The 26136-nt window shown below is 37.3% G+C and overlaps 1 protein-coding gene and 1 long non-coding RNA gene across 4 annotated transcripts in view; both read right to left on the bottom strand.

Annotated features, from left to right (window-relative positions):
* The window catches only part of LOC115210400 (regulator of microtubule dynamics protein 1), a 54941-nt gene that overhangs the window by 23517 nt on the left and 5288 nt on the right, over positions 1 to 26136 (bottom strand). The window contains exon 1 of one of the 3 annotated variants that reach the window (XM_029778997.2): positions 7584 to 7717. The exons of the other annotated variants lie outside the window; for them this stretch is intronic. The gene's annotated coding sequence lies outside the window, so the exon portion shown is untranslated. Of the gene's footprint in view, positions 1 to 7583; positions 7718 to 26136 lie in introns of those variants that run through there. 3 annotated transcript variants of the gene reach the window in all.
* Positions 1515 to 20752, bottom strand: LOC118763146. The gene is made up of 3 exons (XR_004998903.1): positions 20499 to 20752; positions 17018 to 17022; positions 1515 to 1527 (listed from the first exon to the last, which is right to left on the bottom strand). It is a non-coding gene; the product is annotated as an uncharacterized LOC118763146 (long non-coding RNA).

Raw genomic sequence — 26136 nt, 5'->3', positions numbered from 1 at the left:
ACCATGCAAAGTCAAGATATTTACCTATGGCTCAACTACACCTCAAGCTTTATTTGGGGTCATTCATACACAAAATTAGCTCAATTACTCTTTAGTCTTTTACTTGTTTCAGTCATTTGACTGTGGCCATGCTGAAGCACTGCCTTTAGTCGAGAAAATCAACCCCAGGACTTATTCTTTGTAAGCCCAGTAATTATTCTATCAGTCTCTTTTTCTGAACCACTAAGTTACGGGGACGTAAACACACCAGCATCGGTTGTCAAGCAATGTTGGAGGGACAAACACAGACACACAAACATATACATATATACATACGACAAGCTTCTTTCAGTTTCTGTCTACCAAATCCACTCACAAGGCTTTGGTCGGCCTGAGGCTATAGTAGGAGACACTTGCCCAAGGTGCCACGCAGTGGGACTGAACCAGGAACCATGTGGTTGGTAAGCAAGCTACATACTAGACAGCCACTCCTAGAATACTTGTTAAATCTTTAACTGGTGGTTACTAATTAGTTTGTAAGATAGCTGCTTTGTCTGTCTTAATTTAAAATAAACTATGTTAACATTTTCTCAACAGCAAAAGATAATTCAGTTACTCGACAATACTTTAAGTAGTCAAAAGTATTGCTAAACGTTGCTAAGCTAAAAGACATTTTTATGTCAAAATTATCAATTAACCAAGATATAAAACCTGCAACACAACCTATGAGACAAATACTAATGCATGTAAAAAAATAAAGAAGAAATTAAATGTTTACTAAAATTTGACATCACTGAGTCCACAAAAAAGTATGACTCAACCTCATGCTTAGACAATCATCACTAATTAATTTGGTTATCACTTGAAGAAGGCTTCTAGGGGTAAAGGACCTCTTGCAATAATAGTTTTGTTTTGGGGCTACATTATTAGACTTTGTATAAGCATAGGACCAAATGTGTTTTAATCATGTTGAGGTTTTGCTATTGATTGTAGTAGCAAAGAAAAATGATTATGTTTACCTGTGTGTGGACATATGCAGAGTAAATATGGCTCTCCAAATGTGACAACAACCAAAACCTACTGTTGAGACGCTACTGTGAACCTGTCCAGCAATCAACTTAATTGTAGCATAGCTTATGTATGTCTACGAGCATAAACAAGGGTATACCAGCAACTAGACAGTCCTTATGTATGAATACAATATACAAAAAGGAAAAAATGACATTCATTTGGACACTTCACATGATTTATATGCTTATTATATCACATGACTCAACCTCATGCTTAGATGACCATCACTATTTAACTTGGTTATCAGTTGAAGAAGGCTTCTAGGGGTAAGAACCTCATGCAATAACAGCTTTGTTTCAGATAAACAATTTATAGCAAGGCTGCATTATTAGACTTTGAATAAGCACAGGACCAATGTGCTTTAATTATGTTGAGGTATGGTACAAAAACTAGTTATTGAACTCATCTTATCATATTATGGTAAAGTGATGATAGATAAAAGCAACTCAACTGTTCAATTTTTCAACTGTTTCTTTACTTTTGATGGTGAAAACCAGCTCCAATAAATTCCCATTTATCAAAGCAATGGTTGCAGACAAGCCAGTGTGGAAGAAGTCCACTAAGTAACTACATGGCTTCAGGTTAATTCTCATAATGTTCTACTTTGGTTAATTCCCATTGTGCTCTACTTCTACCATAAACACAAATCATCCAAAACTGTGAGTGAAAATTTGAAGACATATACTACGTAAAAAGCACCCACTACATTCGCGGAGTGGTTGGCGTTAGGAAGGGCATCCAGCTGTAGAAACACTGCCAGATCAGACTGGAGCCTGGAGCAGCCCCTGGCTCCCCAGACCCCGGTCGAACCGTCCAACCCGTGCTAGCACAGAAAACGGACGTTAAACGATGATGATACTACATGGAAGCCCATTAGAAAGACTTCCTATTCTTGGGTGGTGGAATTAATCCATCATCCAGTTCAGCATTACACCCTGTCACTTGGGTACCTTTTCAGGGTTTGCTGTTGCATGCATTTCAGTTGGATTTCCATTCTTAAGACAACTTCTTCCCATACAATCACCAGTCTTGGAGACTTTGAAATAGGCCATAAGCACTGTCCTTCCTCTGCTAATTAAAACAAATTAACCCCCATTATAAGACAGGACTCTTATTCATTACCTAGGTAATTTGCTTTTCTATCTCCAGTCTAGAAGGCCTACTCAACTTTCTGATCAGCCATTTCTATTTTGTCAAATCCCAGCCCCTGATTTATTGTGCACTACTTATTTCTTCTCATTTATATATTCTATTTCCAAATGCAAGTCACACAGAAAACCCTGAAAGCTATTAAGAGAATATCAATTTGCACTCCTGCTAAAACCAATATGAAGCTAAACACTGTTAAGCAATAACTAACTCCTCGGATATGTCATCTGCAGGAAAAACAATAGTTAAGTTAGTGTAAATATATTTAATGCAGGGGACATTATAAAGCTAGCCAGAAATAAATATATTGTGAGAAATAAAATATCAGTCAATGACTTATACTATTTTGATTATTCTGACAAGTATGGGAGACAATTCAAAGTTTATTTTATTCTTATTATATCCTCAATATAATAGACATCAATTAAATTTTAGTGGCTGCCCCCTCGTTATCGAGTATGGCCATTGCACGAAGCTTAATCAATGTTATCGTGCAATGCCTGTGCAAGAAGATTTTTTTAAAGTGAGGAAAGGCTGTTCACTAAGTCAATTCCACTCACTAAGCAACAGCAGCCATAATCCAAAAAGAAGAACAAGTCAACATCATCGGTAACCACTGAGCCACAGGTTTTATGTCGGAGTTATCCCAGTTACCTGAATTACCTTCTCCTAGAAGGATGCCCTAATAAAGGCTAGGAGTCCTTCACTCCCAATGGTTTAACCGCACGATCGGGTATTCAGTCCAATTATTTCTATGTCCCTGCGCATGATACATCCTTAAGACATTTATTGGATGGCCGTTAACTCTCAAGAGTTCCTCCGCCTTTTGACGGGTTTTGCTTTTCATCCCGCAGGATGTCCAATAAACACCCTCCTCACCAAGCAAGCCGGTTTAGTCGCCGACGACTCGACCATGCAACAGGTTGTACTGAGTTAGATGTTATCAGTAGCACTCGAAAGTGACCTGACATAACATACAAACACACACACACACACACATATACATACATGTGTAAATGAGAGTGTGTGTATGTCTGTGTCTCCTTGTCTTCACATTGCATAATAGTTGTAAATGAGTGTCACTGTCATACAAGCAGTGTCATCGATTTCCAACATTCTATGAAAACATGTCCAGCCATGGGTAAATATTATTACCTTGCATGGAAAAAGGTAAAAGTTGGTGACAGGATGATCACCTGACCATAGAAAATCTAATTCAATAAACTCCATCCAACCCATTCAAGAATGGAAAAGTGGAAATTAAAACGATGATGGTGATGGGTTAAAATTAACTAAATAGAGAAGATTGAGATTTACTGAATGCAAGGTGAACAGAGTTAGGTGGACTTATTCAATGATAAGGTGAAAGAGAACGATATTTGATAGATGTTAGGATAGATGGGGAAAGTGGGGTGCATATACAATAACTCTGAGCACCTTTTCAAACTCCACCTGTCTAACACCTGTGGACATGTTTACAAAGTCAGAAAACAGCACAGCTCCCATGGCTTTTGGAAACATTTTTTCACGCTGGTATCAGTTGTTAGTTGTCGGAGCACAGCATCCTTCAAAACTTCCATGCTTCCTGAGATTCGCCAACACTACACCTGATTTTCTCCCCTCCATACACACGCAAGCATGTATCTGACTCATACACTGTTCACTTCCCAGACATTTGTACATTATTGCATATGCTTTATACGCAGTTTCGACAAGTTGTGGTACACCTGAGAACTGTATACAATAATTTCATCATTATTATTATTATTATTATTATTATATTCAATGCTAGCGTGAATGGAAAGAAGAGGAATTCTTTCAAAATCAAGGCAAATGGAAAAGAGAGGTATACATTAAATGTTAGGGTCACGATTTCGATTCACAGCGGTGCATTGTATCCTTGAACAAGGTATTTCATTTCACGTTGCTCCAGTCCACTCAGCTGGCAAAAATGGGTTGTGTTTGAATTTCAAAGGGCCAGCCTTGTTGCAATTTGAGTCACGCCGAATCTCCGAGAACTACGTGTATCTGTGGAGTGCTCAGCCACTTACACATTAATTTCAGATACAGACTGTTCCATTGATCAGATCAAATGACATCCTCATCGTCGTAAGCGACGGAGTTCCAGTTTTATCAGTTTGTGGTGATACTAAGATCCAGATTAACCGATCCCATATTAAAACTTTTAACATTCCATAACAGATAAAGTAATTGCCCATAATTAATGATATAACACTGGTGACAAAGAGTTCAGTTTCCTACATTCAGAAATTATTCATTTTAATCTATATGAAAAAAAAAAAACGAATGAGGTGGTAAAGGTCTCTATGAATTCTCTCGACCTACTAAAAATAACCGCCAAATCTTCCTCAAACTACAGACTAATTAATAACAAAAAGGAGGGCAACGAAATAAAAACAAAAAAAAAAGAAGACAGTAAAATAATATAGCCCTGGGAACACTTTTTTCTGAAAACAATATGGTGTGATCACGGCTGGAGAGCTTTTGATTTTATATCTCCTCAGTTAGGACCAACCTGTGTATATTATTATACAACAAGATGTATTCGAAAGGAATGCGTAAGAAAGACGGAGAATTTATACCAATGCAAGGGAAATAATCTTTCCATGATGCTGAGAAACCTAGTTTGGTTAGCGCAGACACGGCTCTGTTGGTTAAGAAGTTCGCTTCGTAGTTGTAGGTTCAGTCCCACTGCACAGCACCTTGAGCGAGTGTCGATCACAACAGTGTTGGGCAATCTTTCGATAGAAGCGAAAATATTTCTTCGGCAATTTCTGTAAAAAATTTTATTTCTTTTTCTTTTCAGCTGAATCGCTTATGGGTCAAACTAAAGGTTTTAGTTTGACCCGCTTACGTTTATGTATGTTTTGTATGTATTATTATTTCTATTTATAAACACACACACACACACACATATCTCTTTGTTCCACCTCCACTACCGCTCGACAGCCAGTATTGGTTTGTTTACATTCCCTAACTTAGCAGCTCGATAAAAAAAAAAGAGTCGGATAGAATGAGTAACAGATTTTGGTTTTAAATAAGAACTGTAGTCGTGGCAAGACTTCCTTTTGAATCAACTAAAACGCTTCAAGGCGATGTGTCCCCGCACAGAACGGCCTCAGACCAATGACTATTTATAAACACACATACACACAATTCTCTTTGTTCCACCTCCACTACCGCTCGACAGCCAGTATTGGTTTGTTTACATTCCCTAACTTAGCAGCTCGATAAAAAAATAAAAAAGAGTCGGATAGAATGAGTAACAGATTTTGGTTTTAAATAAGAACTGTAGTCGTGGCAAGACTTCCTTTTGAATCAACTAAAACGCTTCAAGGCGATGTGGCCCCGCACAGAACGGCCTCAGATCAATGACTGAAACACGTAAATGAAAACAATAAAACAGTGTCGTTTATTTAATTTATATATACATATATATATATATATATATATATATATATATATACATCTGCAAAGGGAAGTGTAGTGTCTATAACTTGTTACTGCTCCCGCGGATCGATGAAGTTGATGTTTTAGTAAACCAAGTTAAAGAGAAACTTTTTATTTTTATTTAAGCAAATAAAATGCTCGATAAATAACAGGAAAACTTTTCTTTGCTTTTACCTTTCGGTCTTCAATTACAGTAACTTCACGTCTACGTAGTCGTTCAACCAGCTAAAAAGAGTAGCTAAATTTCCCTCAAATTATAGCCTACTATATTTTCAACAAAAAAAAAAAGGAGGGTCACATTCGATGATGCAGTTCCTCGTACACTGTGCCTGAAGGATTCGTTCAACCAGCTAAAAAGAGTAGCTAAATTTCCCTCAAATTATAGCCTACTATATTTTCAAAAAAAAAAGGAGGGTCACATTCGATGATGCAGTTCCTCGTACACTGTGCCTGAAGGAAGGGCAGGATAGGCTTGGCTGGAAAGCCTTAGGTAACAAGATCTGTTGAATCGGGGGAGAGAGAAGGCGACCTAACAGGGTAAAGATATACATAGAGACTTGTCTATGAGAAGTGATGTCTTATTTGTCTTCGAATAAATATATACAACCGTTAGTTCCATTAATCCATTCGAAGCTGTTATAAGCAACACATCAGATACTTCAATTGTTACCTCTTTCCAAAAGCATCGGGGAATTAACAAGAGCCACTAAAAGTTATATATATTTAATAAAAAAAAAGATGAAGGAGAATTACTTTTCCGTTAATTATTTTTCACTTTAATAATTAGAATTTTACAAATCGTCGTTTTATAAATAATTATCAGAAAAAAGTCATTCTTCTTCACTTTTTCAAATATACTAAAGATTTACACCAAGCAACGAATTAGTCTACAGACAAAGGTGGAGAAACACATATTTCTATGGATGTAACGGAGAATAGTCGGAAGAATGATACAAAGTATTACAGCGAAGTTTGTAGTTTAGAAAGCACAAGAGTAAAATAAAGAAATTCTAACAGAAAAGGAAACTGACAAAATAATTCTGTCAAACATCGAGATATATAAAGTGGAACTTAGTAACATCTAGTGTCAGTACAGAATAGTCACAACTTTTATCTTACAAGCGTGAGTGCGTGCGGATACTTGTCTGTGTAGACAATAAACAAATGTTAAGTTATGAAAACAAATTAAAGTGAATTTGACCCATGATTGAATGAAACACCACTTTTCCTAGTTTTTATAATTATATTCGTGAGAATTAAGCAAAAGTTCCCAAACAAAATATAATTATGGTTATGTAGATATAAGCATAGGAATTAGAGAGAGGAAGGGAGAGATGCATATTTAAGAGTTGATCGTGTGAAACTAAATGTATTTGAGTCACAGGTACACTAGGCAATAATAAAATACCTGAACACTCATCACAAAAAGAGGAAATGGAATTGATTTGATTGTTAGCTTATCAGATGCATAATTTGAATTCAATTTCTCATGCAATATCATCAAAATATGTATATTTTTAGAAAAGATTTATATTTCTAACTGGCATTAAGCTTTATCCCGTTCAGTCAGTGAACGGTTTTAACCATGTAAACAAAAATATAAAATATTGAAAAGAATTCGTGGCTATCACGGTTAGATCAAGAGATATGTTTTTAGGGGTACTTTTAGGTTGAAATCAATTCAGTTCATTGATGCCGCTTAATGTCTTTGAGAAAGACACAAACGCAACAAAAAAAATGTACAATGCACTTAACATTAGTACTGTTATTGGAAAGCACAAAAGAAAAAATTTCAATTCATAAAACAAGAAAAAAAACAACACTAAAAGATAAACAAAGCAAATATTCCTGATAACTGAATGGAAAAAGAAATTGTTAAAAAGTTAATAGAACGGTCAAGTGCACAAACTCACCGTGTAAACGAGACGAAGAAGCAAGCAATGAATGAATTAAGAGAGAAGAATAGGAAAAACCGAGGTCGGTGGAGGACTGCTGTTAAACAAAAGTGCAAGGCTTGAAAATGGGGGAGGAGAATGTAGATAGGACAGAGGCGAACCTATTGAAACGACATGGCAGGTATCGGCTGATTACAGAAGCTAAACAGCGAAAGGACGAGGAAAATCATGCCACTTTTAAGTGACTACGTGTGTGAGTAAATAATTTATCCATTAAACAAACTTGAATTTTGACACACACTGACAACGTGCATACAGATAGAGATATGTGTCATTTGAAATATATTATTTGATTTAATTTAAATCGACATGATTTCCCTAAAGGAGAAATTTAAATAGGAAAAACTGATTGAACTCAGTTCTATCAATTGTGTATATGAATATGTGTGTGCATGAATGATGCTTAAGGGTTTATAACATGCCTGTGTGAATGAGTGTAAATATGGGTGTTTAAAGGAAAAGGAGGGTGAGTGTATATTTATGTATGAGAGTGGGTGTGTGTGTGTATGTGTGTTAATGAGATAACATAAGAGAAATAAAGAGACAAGGTAGAAGGAAAGACGGTGGGAGGACTGAAAAATCAGTAACAGTATGTTGGTACCCATAACACACTGAAGTTGACCTAGTCAACTAAAAGGCTGCCTTAACAAAATAGTGCCTTTGTGCCTTGGCAAAAGAAATGTGTATTAAGGCTCTCACAACAACCGAGAAAATTAAGGCTGTGAACTAATTACCTAAAAGAACCGCCATGAGTGTGTGTCTCCTCTCACTAGTACTGACATCCAGTCCTGGACACCTAAACTCTTCTAGAGGAAGAAGGGGCAACACTTGTGACACTTTTCAGGACCTCCAGGACTAGCAGAGAGAAAGGAATACGTTAACCTTTAACCTAGGACTTAACACAAATGCTTGCAACATAAGAAACTGCTAAATGCAAATAAGGGTCAGCCAGAGGTGTTAAACAAGATGAGATAGTTTCAGTCTAACACCCAAAAACAGAAATGGGTGTTCCATTGTGCTTCCATGCAGTTTCCATCTACCAAATTTCACTCAAAGATTTTTTTGATTTGAGGCTATGGGAGAACACGCATGTCCAAGATTCTGTGCAGTAACACTTAAGGCCCATTGCCAATTAAAGGATCTTCTTCGGCCATGAATGACCATGGGATTGCACCTAAAAAGTTCCCATCACCCCAAGGCACAAGTCTGGGCAAGGTTATTTTATGGAAGACCAGCAGTCACCCATGCATACCCACCTCCTCTCTTCATGCCACTGATATTATCCAAGAGAAAGGCAAAGACTGATAAAGCTTGGCACCAGTGACATCACAACTCATTTCTACAGCTGAATGAACTGGAGCAATGTGAAAATAAAGTGTCTTGCTCAAGAACACAACACACAGCCTGGTTTGAGAATTGAACTCACTACCTCATGACTGTAAGCCCAACACTCTAACCACTGAGCCATGCACCAAAAAGCAACAGTATTTTAACAGAAGACCAAATTATTCAGTTTTCATATATCCTCTCCTCACACTGCTTGACAATTACAGGTCACTGACATCCTTAAACTTCAAGGGTTCTATCATTACTATTTCAGTAGCAAGTATTGTGAAGTCTATGCTTCACTGATGAGGTCTAATAATACTGAAACAAGTACAAAGTTGTGTCAGAATAAATAAGATAATACTGGTCAGTGACTAGCAGTATTTTTTTCTTCACCATATTTTATTTCTATATGGGTTTTTAATGCTATATTAAACATCATCATCATTTAATGTTCACTTTTCTACGCTGGTATGGGTCAAATGGAATTTATTGAAGCAGATTTTCTATGGACAGATGCCCTTACTGTTGCCAACCTTCACCTGTTTCCAAGCAAGCTAATATTTCCTCCACGACCAAACACGTTGACTAGAGATAAACAATCTTCGACTGGTACTTATTTTATCAAGTACCAAAAGAATGAAAGCAAAGTCAATCTTGGCAGAATTTGAACTCAGAATGTAAAGACAGATAAAATGCCACAAAGCATTTTGCCCAGTGTGCTAACGATTCTGCCAGCTCACTGCCTTTCTTTATATACTCTTTTATCTGTTTCAGTCATTTGACTGTGGCCATACTGGAGCACTGCCTTAACCCTTTTGATACCAACCCGGCCAAAACCGCCTGTGGCTCTGTAGTACAAATATCTTGTTTTTATAAGTATTGAATTAAAATCTTCCACCAAACCTTAGTCACAATTTATGTTTCTAACACTAGCTTAATGATAACGAAATTATTTTACTAAATTCTTTTTTATGTTTAAAATTAATTGAAAGAAACACAGAGCATCTCAAAATAAATATGGTAACGAAAGGGTTAAGTCAAACAAATTGACCCCAGGACTCATTCTTTGTAACATATCCTATCGGTCTCTTTTGCCGAACCCACCAGCATTGGTTATCAAGCGATGGCGGGGGGACAAACACAGACACTCAAACACATACACATTCACACAAAGTCTCAAAGCAACAAAAATATTTTGGCAAATTAAATTTAAATGTTGAAGTGAATCTAACAGTTTTTGTGTGTCTTAAATGGCTTATAAACACCTTCCATGCTGCAATTGTGTATATTAATATTAATTTTGATAATTCTGTTCTGTTATAGTTGAAGAGAGTCCAGAACTGGGATTAAAAAAAAAAGCAGCAATATACTACCTGTATGTGGCTTAGTGGTAAGGGTACTCAGCTCACAATCATAAGGTTATGAGTTCAATTCCCAGTGACACATTGTGTCCTTGAGCAATACACTTTATTTCATGTTGCTCCAATCAACTCAGCTGTCCAAAATGAGTTGTATTTCAAAAGGACAGCTTTGCCACATTCTATGTGATGCTGAATCATCCTAAGAACTTCGTTAAAGGTACACATGCCTGTGGAGTGCTCAGCCACTTGTATGTTAATTTCACAAGCAGCTTGTTCCATTGACTGGATCCACTAGAACGCTTGTCATCATAACCAACAAAGTGCCAGTTTCACAGTGCCTAGAAACCTTCATAATAAGACAAAGTAAATACACTTTGAATTAAAATCCAGCAAAGAAAAGTTTTATAATGTTGCTTCTTAGCTCCAAGTTAGCCCTGATCAAAAACATTTCAGCCACGACCACCCCAACTTTTTTTCACTTTTTTTTTTTTTCCAAACATAGCAGGTGCAGGCACAGCCATGGCTGTGAGGTAAGATGTTTGCTTCAAGGTTGAGTCCCATTGTGTGGAATCTTGGGCAAACGTCCTCTACTATAACCCCAGGCTGACATCAAAAGCCTTGAGTAAATTTGGTAGAAGTAAACTGAAAGAAGACCATCATGTGTGTATGTATCACTGTCTCCTTACCGTGACATCATGTGATAGTTGTAAGCAAGTGTCACTGTCATGCAAGTGGTGTTTGGGAAAAGGGAGGATTGGTAACAGGAAGGGCATCTGGTTGTAGAATATCTACCTCAAAAATTCCATCCAACTCATGGAAGCAACAAAAAGCTGGATGTTAAAATGATGTAGATGATGATGAGTTATGCAGGACTACATTATTAAATGTGTCCTTTTTTAAAGTACTAGAGTCTGTGATTTGAGAAATATTTAGTTGTTATTTCTAGCAGGTTGAACAACTATGTGGAGGGCTGAATGCTACAGCATTCAGACGGCAACAAACTCTCTATGGTTTATAAAATAAGGACATGTTTAAATATTAAATTGTAGAACACCTTGCAACACAATGATGGCACTGAAGCAATGTATTTTATCAACAAGCTTTGTGTCATCAGTCTAAACACCATTTTTTTTTTGTACTAATTAATCAATAATCAACAGTTAACCTACGGTTGATTCACTTTATTTTTGTTTATCTTTTTTTAAACATTGTGTTTTGTTTAGAGCATTAATGAAAGAAAATTTGATTAGAGTCTGGAAAGAATCCATTATGCAATTAGTGAGAGAGCAACTTCACAAGTAACAGCTCAGTCACCAGGTGTGATCAATAGAGAAACAAAGAATAATGTCACAAATATATTATCCCATGTAATTTGTACCACTGCTTCAGTTCTTTTAGTGCCACCCTATAATAAAATGCAAATAGAGAGAAGTGGAAATGTAAAAGTGATTGTTTAGTGTACAAAGAATCAACGAACAAAGACTTGTATCTCATCAACTAGCAACTTAACAGACAATAGAGAAACCCAGTATGTTATTTACAAATGAATAATGTAAGAGAATGCCATTTAATTCCCTCAAATTTCTTCCCTTAAAGTGAACATTGTTCAACAGTTTCTCTCACTCTCTAGCAAAAAGAGATACTCATCTCGTTTATGTATAGATATATATATAATTCTGGTTGTTGGTCATTCAGAGTCATTGAATTATATATTATGAGACCTGGTGACATTATTCCTCTTCTATCTTTATCTGTAGTCAAATAATTCTTTCTACTATAGACACAAGGCCTAAAATTGCTGGGGAGGGCACTAGTTGATTGCATCAACCACGGTCCTTGTCTGGTACTCAATTTATTGTTGTGTATTGTACATTTGTTTAAATAGTTAAAAACTGCCAGTCACATGATATGCATGAGAACTTGTCTGGGTTTTTTTTTTTATTGCAATTAAAATATATTTCTTTACTAACCACAAGGGGCTAAACAGAGGGGACAAACACGGACAGACAAAGGGATTGAGTCGATTACATCAACCCCAGTGCGAAACTGGTACTTAATTTATCGACCCTGAAGGGATGAAAGGCAGAGTCGACCTCGGCAGAATTTGAACTCGGAACATAAAGACAGACGAAATACGGCTACGCATTTCACCCGGCGTGCTAACGTTTCTGCCAGCTTGGAGACACACAATTGATTCCATCCCTACAGGACCACGGTTGATGTTGTTATCCCTTTTTATACATTCTACTGTTGGTTGTGCTTCCACTACAGCAAGATAGAAATTCGCAGTTTATGGCTATTTCATCCTTGTTCCTATACCTGTGCTTATGAAATAAGCAAATTACAAAACTTGATGTTTATCAACTCTGAAAGGATGAAAAGTAAAGTCAACCTTGGTACAATTTGAACTCAGAATATAAAGCCAGAAGAAATGATATTAAGCGTTTTGTCCAGTGTAAGTATGATTCTCCCAGCTCACCACCTTTCTGTAGCCAGATAATAAAGACACAATGCAATAAGTAATGAAACACGAAGGTCTGATCCCTGAGCCAAGATATTTTCATGGTAGTCATCTTCCCATTAGCAGTCTCACTGTTGGGGAAATATTCAAGTTATGTAGAGGAAATGTATTCATCACATCCCAAAAATAGAGAAGATATGCATATATGTAGAGTAATAGCAGAACTCTTCAACCAACCATTTGTATGTCCTGTCTGCAACCAAAGCTACACATTCACATCAAAGATTGAGAATGTAGTCATTAAAAGGATCTACAAATGGGGAAGATTGTCATCATCAGATTAGCTGGACAACCATAGACCATAAAAACCTGAATGTACATTTACAAAGTCTTGTTATGTGTATAATAATAATAATATGGATAAATATGCTGACAATGCTCTTTTTAGAGAAAAGCAATTAAGAAGGTGCAATAAAAGTTAAAGGTGCCAGGTTTACAGCAATAATAATATGTATAATGTTACATGAATTCAGTTAATATGGAGAGATGCTAGATAATACAATCAACCTAAATATAAAATAAATATATAATATTCACTTCAATTCAATAAGTTGCTAGATAATGTTTAAGTGTCTTAATGTGAATATCATCAGTGTTTTAGTGTCCATTTTTCCATGCCAGCAGATTTTCTACAGCTGGTTGCCCTTCCTATCACCAACTCATGTATTTCCAAGAAAGGTATTATTTCCCTGTGACTGGACAGGTTTTCATGGAAAATTAGAAATGGAGGACACTGCTTGTATGACGACATCACACAATATTAGGGCAAGGAGAAAAACATATATGCGCATGGTTTGTTTTTGATTTTGGCGACTACACAGTATAGTAGGGTCAGTTGGGCATTGTCTGTGAGGAAAACACCACCATGATGCAATTCACTCTGTCAGAAATTTTGGAAACGACATGCTGTACTGCTTGGCATTTGTGCTGAAAGTTCCAATACAAACATTTCAGAGTCTTTGGGTGTCAATCTGAGGAGAGTGCAGAAAATTGGAAAAGTGTTGGATGAGTTTAATAGTGACTATGAAGGTACAGCAGCTCAGAAAACTCACTCTGATCATTCTGATAAGAAAAGAACTCCTGAATTTGTTGGTGGGATCTAGGCCATGATTGACAATTATTCCTCCAAGTCAATCAGGTCTGTAGCCACAGACAAGGGAGTATCTGAGTTTCTTAGCAAGCAGGTAGTGAATGAAGACATTCCATTTTCCTCATACAAGATGAGAAAGGGCCAATTTTTATCCCAAGCCAAAAGGAAAGACCATGCTACGAAGCTTTTGAACAAACTCAAGCATCCCTTCTAACCGACCATGCTTTGGTTTTTCTTAGACAAGAAAAATTTCTGCCAGGATCAGATGGTGATTACAGAAAACAACTGTTGGCTTGCCATGTCCCCAAAACATGTACTGAGAGTGATAAAAATTAAGCATCCAGTCAACATAATGGTGTTTGGAATGATCACTAGCGAGGGCAACATTATGCCTCCATTCATCTTCCCACACAGCCTCAGATTCAAAACAGAGGCCAACATCAAGTGCCTGGAGGAGGTAGTGCTGCCCTGGGTCAAGAGGGTGGCTGCTGGATGACCCTATGTCTAGCAACATAGCAAGATTTGAACCCAGATTGAACCAGAAGAAATGCTACAAAAGATCATTTTTTAATTTTTTATGCTCAAATGATTCTGTCAGCTTGCTACCTCGTTAATATATTTAAAAAAATAATAATAATTTATATCTGAAAAATACAAATCTGACAATTAGAGCAGAATCATTTCAGATGGATCTGGTCAAATTGATGGATAGTAATTCAGTCAATAAATAAAATATTACAGTAGAAGCTGTTGAACACTGCAAAAAGGATTCAAACCACTGTTCTACATTAAATGAGACCATCCCTCAACTTCCTGCTGCTGCTGATATCAGTCTTCAGTTATTACGTAGTAACCTCACTTTTGACATCATCACACTTCCTGATCCTATATTCCCAAATGTTAAAATATCAATAATTTTACAGATGCCACTCAACTACAAATATATCTCTGCTCTCCTATTTTCATTTGATGTTTAAACCCAATAAATTTTGATGACTCTACATTCAACTATAAAAGGAAACTAGAGTACATATCACTTCCACATAACACCCTCTCACATTCCATATAATTCCTTAAGTATAATGTATATAGCATTACCACACTTGGGTTCATAATTTCAAAATTTAGATAAATGCCATACTTAGTAAATTCTAGAGAACATTTGAGTCTTTATTTTCTTCCACATAACACCTTAACTTAAGTTTTTATTCGCCCCATTTAATATTAATGTTAATTCCTCAAAAGCATTAATATATCAATATCAACAGATTATTTGTTCAGAAAGTAGAATGCTCTTAAAATAGGAAACCTCTCTCAGGAAGCCTCACACACACACACAGTTCACTGAAGACAAACTAAAACTTTAAAGTCACTTACTCCCTTTACTTGTTTCAGTCATTTGATTGCGGCCATGCTGGAGCACCGCCTTTAGTCGAGGAAATCGACCCCAGGACTTATTCTTTGTAAGCCTAGTACTTATTCTATCGGTCTCTTTTGCTGAACCACTAAGTTACAGGGACGTAAACACACCAGCATCAGTTGTCAAGCGATGTTGGGGGGGACAAACACAGATACACTAACATATACACACAGATACATACATATATATATATATATATATATATATATATATATATATATGTATGTACATATATATGACGGGCTTCTTTCAGTTTCCGTCTACCAAATCCACTTACAAGGCTTTGGTCGGCCCAAGGCTATAGTAGAAGACACTTGCCCAAGGTACCATGCAGTGGGACTGAACCTGGAACCATGTAGTTGGTAAGCAAGCTACTTACCACACAGCCACTCCTGCACCTATATAAAAATTTAATAAAGAAGTACTCTAAAAAAGTATTGTCCATTCTTCAGTTTAATGTTAAATTATTTTTTATACATAATAACTTGACATAAAAACAAGCATTAATATTAGATAGACAGATAGATGAGAGAGAGAGCTTGGCCATCACTTGCAAACAAGTATGACCTGACGATTTGTACCCACTGTTGTTAATTATTTTAGACACAGAAAATCAGTTGAGTAGACTGGAGAAATATGAAATGATATGCCTTGCACAAGAACACATTGCTTGGCCCAGGAATATATCTTCCTATACATTGTTGTTGTTGCTTAGCCCCAGATTAGCTCTGATTGAGCAATGGTCAAAAGCATTCTAGCTATGACTATCTCTCCTTTTCTTGAATGTATTATCCAATGCATCATTTTTTTTTTCTTTTTCAGGACAGTGAGGTATAATTTAAGAAAATTTAACTGCTATTTCTACCAAGTTGTGTGACTATATAGAGGCTCCCTTGTTGACATGTATCTCATATTCTACACAATGGTGGCCCTAAAATCTTACCTGTGCAAAACACAAAAATTAGTTCACATCTATGTTTCACCCATCTACCTCATTTAGAAACTATCTTTTCTTTATGTTTTTCAACATATCTTTCTATTTTCAATTTGTTTACCCATAAATTCTTTTGTTTCCACTAATACTGCACAAAAAATTTGGTTGGTCAGGTTGATTAGTCCACATTACTCCATAAAGAGCATAAGATTGGTTTCTCAGTTTCTCTGGACTATACATTCCTCCCTGGACAGGTCGCTAGTTTGTCACAGAATTACTCATTTTTACCAGCTGAGTGGGCTGGAGAAGCATGAAATGAAGTGTTTTCACATTACTCGGTCCTGGAATAAAAAACTAGAATCTTACAATCATGACTCCAACACCCTAACAGCTAAACCATGCACCTTCACATCACAAAGAATTTATTGGTATTAAACAAATCTTAATGGTTTCATCAACAAATTAGATGTCTATAAACAGAACTATACAGACTTTTATTTCAAGAACAAAGAAATCAGACAAGAGAAATCTGACAAGAATCAAATAAATACTCATTCATTAAATCCAATGGAAGAGTTCAAAAGAAAACCAATGACCATTGCATCAAAAATAAGAATTAATTAGATTTAGTTAAATTCTATAAAACATCAAATACCACTCAATAGCACAAATAGTTTGACAACACAAAGACTTGACCTCATACTCTTTAACCCTTTCGTTACCAACCCGGCTGAAACCGGCTCTGGCTCTGAGTAGAAATGTCTTATTTTCATATGTTTTGAATTAAAATCTTCCACCAAAACTTAGTCACAATTTATGTTCCTAACACTGGCTTAATGATAACTAAGTTGTCTTACTAAATTCTTTGTTATATTTAAAGTAATTGAAAGAAACACAGAACATCTCAAAATAAATACAGTAATGAAAGGGTTAATCATGAACAATACTCAGAATTGTCAAAGCATAGAATAAACTACTCACACCAGTTGTTAACTGTCAGGACACTGCACCCTTCAAAAGTTCCATGTTTCCCAAAATTTACCAACACTATTTCTAACGTGTCTATGTACCCTTTCTGTTTTATAGCTGTTTTACTCTTTGTTTTTCTGTCTTTTTGTGTTTTATTCTGTGCACTGAGCATTAACTTTTGATTATCATTGCTGTCTTTCTTTACTCGACTTACTGCTTTCACCTGTCCTCTCTATCACCCTTTTCTGGCACATTTTAGTGCATCTGAGCACTGTTTACAATAAGCTCATTCTTATTAGTATTAGTAATATTATCTCTGATGATCACTAATGGTGGCCCCCACATATATTCATCATCATCATCATCGTTTAACGTCCATTTTCCGCGCTAGCATGGGTTGGACGGTTCAACCGGGGTCTGGGGAACCAGGGGCTGCTCCAGGCTCCAGTCTGATCTGGCAGTGTTTCTACAGCTGGATGCCCTTCCTAACGCCAACCACTTCGCGAGTGTAGTGGGTGCTTTTTACGTGCCACCTGCACAGGTGCCAGAGGGGTCTGGCATCGGCCACGATCAGTTGGTGCTTTTTATGTGCCACGGGCACAGAAGCCAGCCGAGGCGGTGCTGGCATCGGCCATGTTTGGATGGTGCTTTTTATGTGCCACCGGCATAGAAGCCATATTGCAGTCAAAATTTCATTAAAGGTGAGGGATAATACTCCAGCCCTTATCAGTTTACTAACCCTCTAGAAAGTTCAATGAAGACCAACAGACTATTGGTCACATATAGAGGACAGTGTGACTGCCACACACACACATTGTATGCCACATGTAAAAGAGGATCATTCAACTCATTGACAAAGATTTAATCATCAGGTCACATACATGTTATGACTTTTGACCCTGTGATCTAGCTACCTTAATACCCTCTCCACACAAGCCCACTTCTCCTCTCCCTTCACTGGATCTCACTTCTTAGATTTTGCACTTTCACTGAATCCTTTCTACTCAGAAGTGTAACCTGCAGGAATTCCTGACCCACCTATAACTTTTTAACCTAAACATCAATGACATCATTCTGACAAATGTCAAAGTGTCTGAAAAGGTCATGAACTTTATTCCTCATTTTGTTAAACAAAAAACACCTGTAACTATCACAATTTATAATACAAACAATGCTAGGAAAAGAAAGGCTATACACAACAACATCAGTTGTTTGAAAAAGAAACTGTCAAATGTAATGGAGGGTTTTACCTACCTACATAACATTTACATAATATGACATACAATAATACTAAAGAACCAAAGTTTATTTTTTGATCAGTTCAATTTTTAACTCCTATTATACAAAACACGTAAATGCTCTCATAAGCTATGGAGTTGTTCCTTGAGATGAATTCCATTAACTGATATTTTACGTAGCTTTCCAAAAATCTATACACAATAACAATACTATGTCAGATCTTATGATCAGTATATACTTAACATCAGTATATATTTTATGTATCAAACACTGCTTAAGACATGCTGGATTATTTTAGATATCAGAAATCAGAACCAAAATCGAAGTTGATCAACATCAATGGAAATTACAGCTGTGATACCAGTGCCAGTGACACATAAGCGAACCATCCGATCGTGGCCGTTGCCAGCGCCGCCCCCACTGGCCTCCGTGCCGGCGGCACGTAAAAAGCACCATCCGATCGTAGCCGTTGCCAGCCTCGCCTGGCTCTCGTGCCAGTAGCACGTAAAAAGCACCACCCAACCGTGGCCGTTGCCAGCGCCGCCCCAACTGGCCTCCGTGCCGGTGGCACGTAAAAAGCACCGTCCGTCCGTGGCCGTTTGCCAGCCTCGTCTGGCACCTGTGCGGGTGGCACATAAAAAGCACCCACTACACTCACGGAGTGGTTGGCGTTAGGAAGGGCATCCAGGCGTAGAAACACTGCCAGATCAGACTGGGCCTGGTGCAGCCTTCTGGCTTCCCAGACCCCAATTGAACCGTCCAACCCATGCTAGCATGGAAAGCGGATGCTAAATGATGATGATGATGATTATTATTATAATATAATGCTACACATTTAAAAAGTCTTGAAAGTTTGCTAAACACATATGAAACCAAAGTATTGGTTGTGTCTTGAAATAAAGTAGGAGCTGTTTTTCTATTCAATTCATGTTGATCATCTACAAGTTTTAACTATTATGCTTAAAATATACAGCAATTTTGCGCACTTTGAACAGTACAAGATGAATGGATGGATAGATTTGTTTATTTTTATGTCAAGCTATAATATAATATAAAATACAATATTTTCATTACTTTGAAGAATTATTCAATACTTTATAATAGAGTACATGTTTATGTTGAGTTACATATAAAATATCTTATTTATATATATATATATATATACATATATATATATATATATATATATATATATAGTTAATCCAAACAAGAAAGCACAAAGAAACACAACACGAGGACGTGGAACAAATATAGTATTATTGGACGCTAAGGAAAGAAGGAGGGTTTAATGTTTCGAGCGGAGCTCTTCGTCGGAAACATAGGAGAAGGAAAGATCCAGAGAAGAGAAGACAGAGGAAAAAAATCACCAACGGTACACATGCGGTCACAGTCATTTGACTGTGGCCATGCTGGAGCACCGCCTTTAGTCGAGCAAATTGACCCCAGGACTTATTCTTTGTAAGCCTAGTACTTATTCTATCAGTCTCCTTTGCCGAACTGCTAAGTTACAGGGACGTAAACACATCACCTTCAGTTGTCAAGCGATGTTGGGGGACAAACACAGACAACAATAACACACACACATATATATATATACATATATATGACGGGCTTCTTTCAGTTTCTGTCTACCAAATCCACTCACAAGGCTTTGGTTGGCCCGAAGCTATAGTAGAAGACACTTGCCCAAGGTGCCACGCAGTGGGATTGAACCCAGAACCATGTGGTTGGTAAGCAAGCTACTTACCACACAGCCACTCCTGCACCTATATATTCCTAAACTGAAGGCTGGAAAATCTTGACAGTCAACTATTAAAAAATGTACTAAAAATCCTATTTGGAGCATTACATGTATACACAGTTTTATACACACACACAGACACACACACACAAATAATGAAAACAGGAAGTTCCTACATTCTCTGGTCTTTAAATAATTTAAGAAACAGTCACAGAGGGAAGAAAGAATTAGTAAGAAAAACATTTCCAAATATGAAACAAAATATTAACAGAGATTATAAGACAGCAACACTCAAAGAATGACATCGGCTCTGACAGCTTCATATGGCTGTCACAAAGATGAAGAAAACCCACCATCATCATCATCATCATCATCATCATTTACATCATGTCAAACATATTTCTGTACTTGTGTAGAGTTATACAAGTCAACAAACACTACCTGCTTTCAAACAAAGACAGACAGACAGACAGACAGAAAAGGAGAGAAAGAGGAAACAACTGCTTAGATAAAATTTATTCTAATTTCATAGTTTCCTCACTAAAACAGATCCTTTTTTGTTTTGTTATTGTTTTTATTAATATCCTTTATTTTTTCTTTATTTAGACAAAACAAATTTCAACACTTGTGGTGGTTATTCTGCTCTTTATGGATCTGAACTTGAAGGCTTATAAGAGATAAACCAATAGGATTAAAAGCATTGGCAAAATTTCAAAACACTACTGGAACTTACATAACATGTCACTTTAAACCTTGACAACGTACACAATTTTTATATGTGTGTGTGTGTATGTGTGAAGAAACAGATAGATAAAGATATAAAACAGTTTTACTGAGCCAAGGGAGCCCTAAGTGATCACTTAATTTGCTAGAAATAGCAGCCAAATCTCTCTCAAATAACACCCTACCTTCATCAAAAAAAAGGGAAGGTTATATTAGACCAGTGCTCCACAACCTTTTTTTCACTTATTTCTTATTTCTTTATTGCCCACAAGGGGATAAACACAGAGGGGACAAACAAGGACAGACAAATAGATTAAGTCGATTACATCGACCCCAGTGCGTAACTGATACTTATTTTATCCACCCCGAAAGGATGAAAGGCAAAGTCAACCTTGGCGGAATTTGAACTCAGAATGTAAAGACAGACGAAATACCGCTAAATATTTCGCCCGGTGTGCTAACGTTTCTGCCAGCTCGCCGCCTTTTTTTTCACTTGTGGTACATTTATATTCTTTTCAAAATTCGGCGGCACACCTGAACTAAAAATATAACAAGGAATGGGGGAAAAAATTGTGTTCAGGTAACACTGCAGCATACTAACATCATCTTGATGCACACTAATGTGCTGTTGTTGTTGTTGTTAAGCAACAAGACGGGTAAGGGTGATTAGGTGATGGTCTAGGGCTTAGGGGCGGGAGACGCCAGACCTTGGGAAAAAAAAAAAACTTTGGTCGTCTTGTTGTAGTCAAAAGCTCTTCGTTGACGCCCTACACCACTGGGAGGTGGCCCTCGAAGTCGCTGGAAATGGAGATCTCCAGCTCCAAATTCTTGAACAGTACACTAATGTGCAGCGACATATTGGTTGTGGGGCACTGCATTAGACAATCTTAATACCTGATATACAAAAAGATGGGGTGGCTACAGCTGCTATACCTTTGACCATAGATCTATCCAGTAAGAACAGTCAATGAACTTTTGATAAATCTTTATATGAACATTCTACTCTGGATAGAGATACACAAAGTGGTTAATCAGAAGTGATTCATACTTGTTATTACTCAGTAATTGTTACATATCTGTCTGGCCATAGTGTGCAGGGAGACAAAACAGAAGACCTAAAATTTCAAATAGTAATATGATATTACCATTATCACTGCCATATCAACAGAGAATTCTACTCTTGTATGTGAGAGTATGATCTCAGTGTTGTAAACCACCAACTTTTCCAATGTCAATGCCTGGTGGTACTCTGAAAGTCAATAACGCTAGCATCTAGATATTTGGTTAGTTGTTATGCTTCTTCTGACTCATCAAATAACCATCTGTTATAACACACCTATTAAATAACAAGACATCATCCCTATGTTTCTGACATACCCACATCATCCCTATATTTCTGACATACCCACAAAACGTTACTTTCAAGATAATACTTCCACCATCTGGTTGGACTTCCACATTTACTAAGACAAATACCTACATCACTTTCACAATCAAATTGCTGAGACTAAGCTCTAAGGCTACATCTCATCATAGAATTGTCAGACACCAGTCCATCGCAGCGTTACTCATTTTTGCCAGCTAAGTGGACTGGAGCAACGTGAAATGAAGTGTTTTGCTCAAGAACACAACGCGTTGCCCAGTCCAGGAATCAAAACCACAATCTTACGATCATGATGCTGACACCCTAACCACTAAGCCATGTGCCTCCACTTTTAAAATACATACAGTGACTTAATAGTAGAACAGTAGACTACAGTGTGTAGTTGACAAATTGCTAATATCTTATGAGAAATTTTTAATCTTGCCCTACAGCATCAATGGTTAGTCTTTCTTTATTTCAAGCAAATATAGTTTATTTCTAGAAAGGAGGACATCTATGCACAATACTTTCAAAAACAACTCTTGACTTGAAAAAAAAATTATTTTATTTACTAAGGCTCACCAACAATCTTTCTTGAAAGTCCTATTCTAAATCTAACTAAATAGGAATCATGGTATTTTGTCAAGAATAACTACTTCATTCTTGAGCAACTGCACATCTTTACAAAGCCCAAATATTCTTTACCATGAAATATTTGAAATAACAAACTTGTTTTTATCCAGAACTAGCTGAAAGTACTGGCAGCCCAGGCAGTCATCTAGGGTGTTACAAAGATCTAAAGTGATCGAATTCTTTGAAATATAAGAGAAAAATAAAAATAAACAAACACCGGAGATATGCTGAGATTGAGAAGACCCAGCAAGTAAAGTGAGGTCACAGCTGTAACCTACACCAGTGTCGCATAACCAGACCATTGAAAAAGTACCTTTGAATTGTTGGGTGACATTCTGTGCTTGAGGAGACCTATTGAATCAAGTAAAATCAAAATCAAAATTCAAATCAAATTACAATCAAATGAAAATTGTAGTTGTGGTTGATGCCAGTGCCGCTTGACTGGCTCCCATGCTGGTGGCACACAATAAGCACCATGCATGCGTGGGTCATAGCCGGTGCCGCCTGACTGGCTCCCTGTGCTGGTGGCACATAAAAAGCACCATCCAAACATGGTCAACATGGGAGCCAGTCAGGTGGCACATAAAAAGCACCCACTACACTCTCGGAGTGGTTGGCATTAGGAAGAGCATCCAGCTGTAGAAACACTGCCAGATCAGATTGGAGCGGCCTCCTGGCTTACCAGTCCCCATTCAAACCGTCCAACCCATGCCAGCATGGAAAACGGATATTAAACAATGATGATGACTTTAGTCCTATATTTAATATATACAGATTTTACACCTTGAGAAAATTTTTGAAAACCATAGTCATAAGGGCACTGAAACTCAGATTGTCTACATTCAGTCCTGTTTTTACCAGTGATATCCAAAACTACCGGCTGAGCATCTCTGGAACCTGCTGTCTGGCCCCTTATATGAAACACATTCTGATCTCTCCCCCTACATCCAAACCGTATTTTTATCATTCTCTCCAAACCCTGAAGTTACATAGTTTTGTTTTTCATTCCATGGACCTATAGTAAATATAATCATCATTGCACATATCCAATAACAACTACAACAGCAAAAGCAGCAACAAACTCTGATATCAGTTAATAACTGTAACTAATAATTGTGAAGTTTCAACATTGGCCTACTGACCATCTTCACCAGAAGTTGGGTTTCTCTTATACTATGGTACATTGTACCCGTGAGCAAGATATATAACTAGTTGCTCTAGTTTGCTTATCTAACAAAAAAAAAGTTCCACCCCTACATCACTTTTGGATGGTGAGCAGTGGGAGGCTATAAAATTGTAAAAACAATTGCTTCAACAAAAATCTGTGGGAAAATGCATTTTAAAAAACGAATGTAGAACAGATGTGAAGCAGTAATGAAATATTATCAGTCAATAAATACACTTTGTCTTGTGGTCACATGTATCGTTGTCTAGCGGTCACATGGTATAGAGCACAATGAGTTCCTGTGAATATATTCTCCCACAATTTATTTATGACTTAGAAAAAAAAAGGGTCAATTTCATGATCTTTATTACAGTCTCTGAGACTGGAGGGAAAAAGTATGAAATGTGGGTTACTGCAGTAGGAAGTTGAGCATCAAGATATTGAGTTTTCCTCAGAACTTCACTTACCAGAACAGACTTCATGAAAGGAATTAAAAACGGTAGTGTTAAACTGGATGATGGATCAAGTCTAACACCATGCCATTAATTACATATCAACATAACAAATTTTCTAGATTGCACTTAAAACTAAATAATTATAATTCAATCCCACCAAAGACAACTTGGACTTTCAAACCCCAGGGGTCCATAAAATAAAATACAATTACTCCAGTTGACTAACACCACTCACCTCAAAAATTGTTAGAATTGTGCCAGCAGCCGTAGCAGCAGTGGAGGCGCAATGGCCCAGTGGTTAGGGCAGCGGACTCGCAGTCAGAGGATCGCGGTTTCGATTCCCAGACTGGACGTTGTGTGTGTCTATTGAGTGAAAACACCTAAAGCTCCACGAGGCTCCAGCAGGGGGTGGTGGCGACCCCCGTTGTACTCTTTCGCTCCAACTTTCTCTCACTCTTTCTTCCTGTTTCTTGTCCCCGACTTCCTACACAACCGCTGAGCCTGGATGCGCATTCATCCATCCGTTGATGCTCTCGGTGCCGGAGGTTGACCTGCTTTCTCTTCTGCGGGTCTTACGAATAGCAAAGGACCACGTTTCGGACTTCTCCCATCTTGTGAGCTCTTGGACGAAGACCGTTCGCTCAACAGCAACAGCAGCAGTAGTAGTAGTAGTAGTAGTAGAGAATTATGAGTACTGCAGAAAATGCCTTGCAGTATTTGTTCTGCTACTTTCTTGCGTTACTCAAACTCTACGAAGGTCAGCCAATCAGAGCTTGTTGTCAAGGTTATGCCTGATTTTAGAAGGAAACTAGTAATTAGATAGATTTGCATCTATACTTATTATTGGATTTTGTTAGGGCCACGTATGGTAAAGATGTGGATGGGAAAAAATGTGGGTAGAGGGTGATGTGCTAGCAACCCTCTCCCCTTACTGTTATACAAAGTAAACAACAACACAAATAACTATGCAGAGACAGCCATGGTTGAAACAAGAACAAGAACAACAAGCATTATTAAAAGAGAAGAGAAGCATGGTCATTCCTTACCCAAGTGACCTTATCTTATTGCCCATCACTTGTTATGTGCTCATAAATTAGTTTGATAGTTGAGCTTTGATTGGTTGTATGCAAATGAGTTCATAACTGGGATCCGGAACTCTCGTGGGAAAAAAAATTTCGCCAGCTGGAGAAGGAACAATTTGGTCTAGAAGACAGGCTGTGCCTATGGCCTTTGCTGTTTCTCTAAGAGTGATGAGACTGACATAGTTACTGTTCTACTTGGACATGAAAGGCTATAGGAATAACTTCTTTGAAAAAAAAAAAACAATCAGCAATTTTAGTTCTTGGTTGGAACCATATCCTGTTGACTGATAATGAAAGTACGTGAAGCTGTAGCTAGCAAAAATTAAGTATTCAAGCACTTTCTTTCTCATATACACAGACATACATACACCCACATTTCAGCTTTTACACACAGTGACACATAAGCCAACACTGATTTATTTACTACTTTCTATTTATATAAAAAAAAAGAAAGAAAACAAGTAACATTATCTCAGTGACCAATTA

The sequence above is a fragment of the Octopus sinensis genome, linkage group LG4 (assembly GCF_006345805.1).
Source record: "Octopus sinensis linkage group LG4, ASM634580v1, whole genome shotgun sequence".
In the NCBI taxonomy this organism is placed as follows: Eukaryota; Metazoa; Mollusca; class Cephalopoda; order Octopoda; family Octopodidae; genus Octopus; species Octopus sinensis.
The sequence above is the reverse complement of the archived record's forward strand: the minus strand, read 5'-3'. Positions and strand labels throughout refer to the sequence as shown.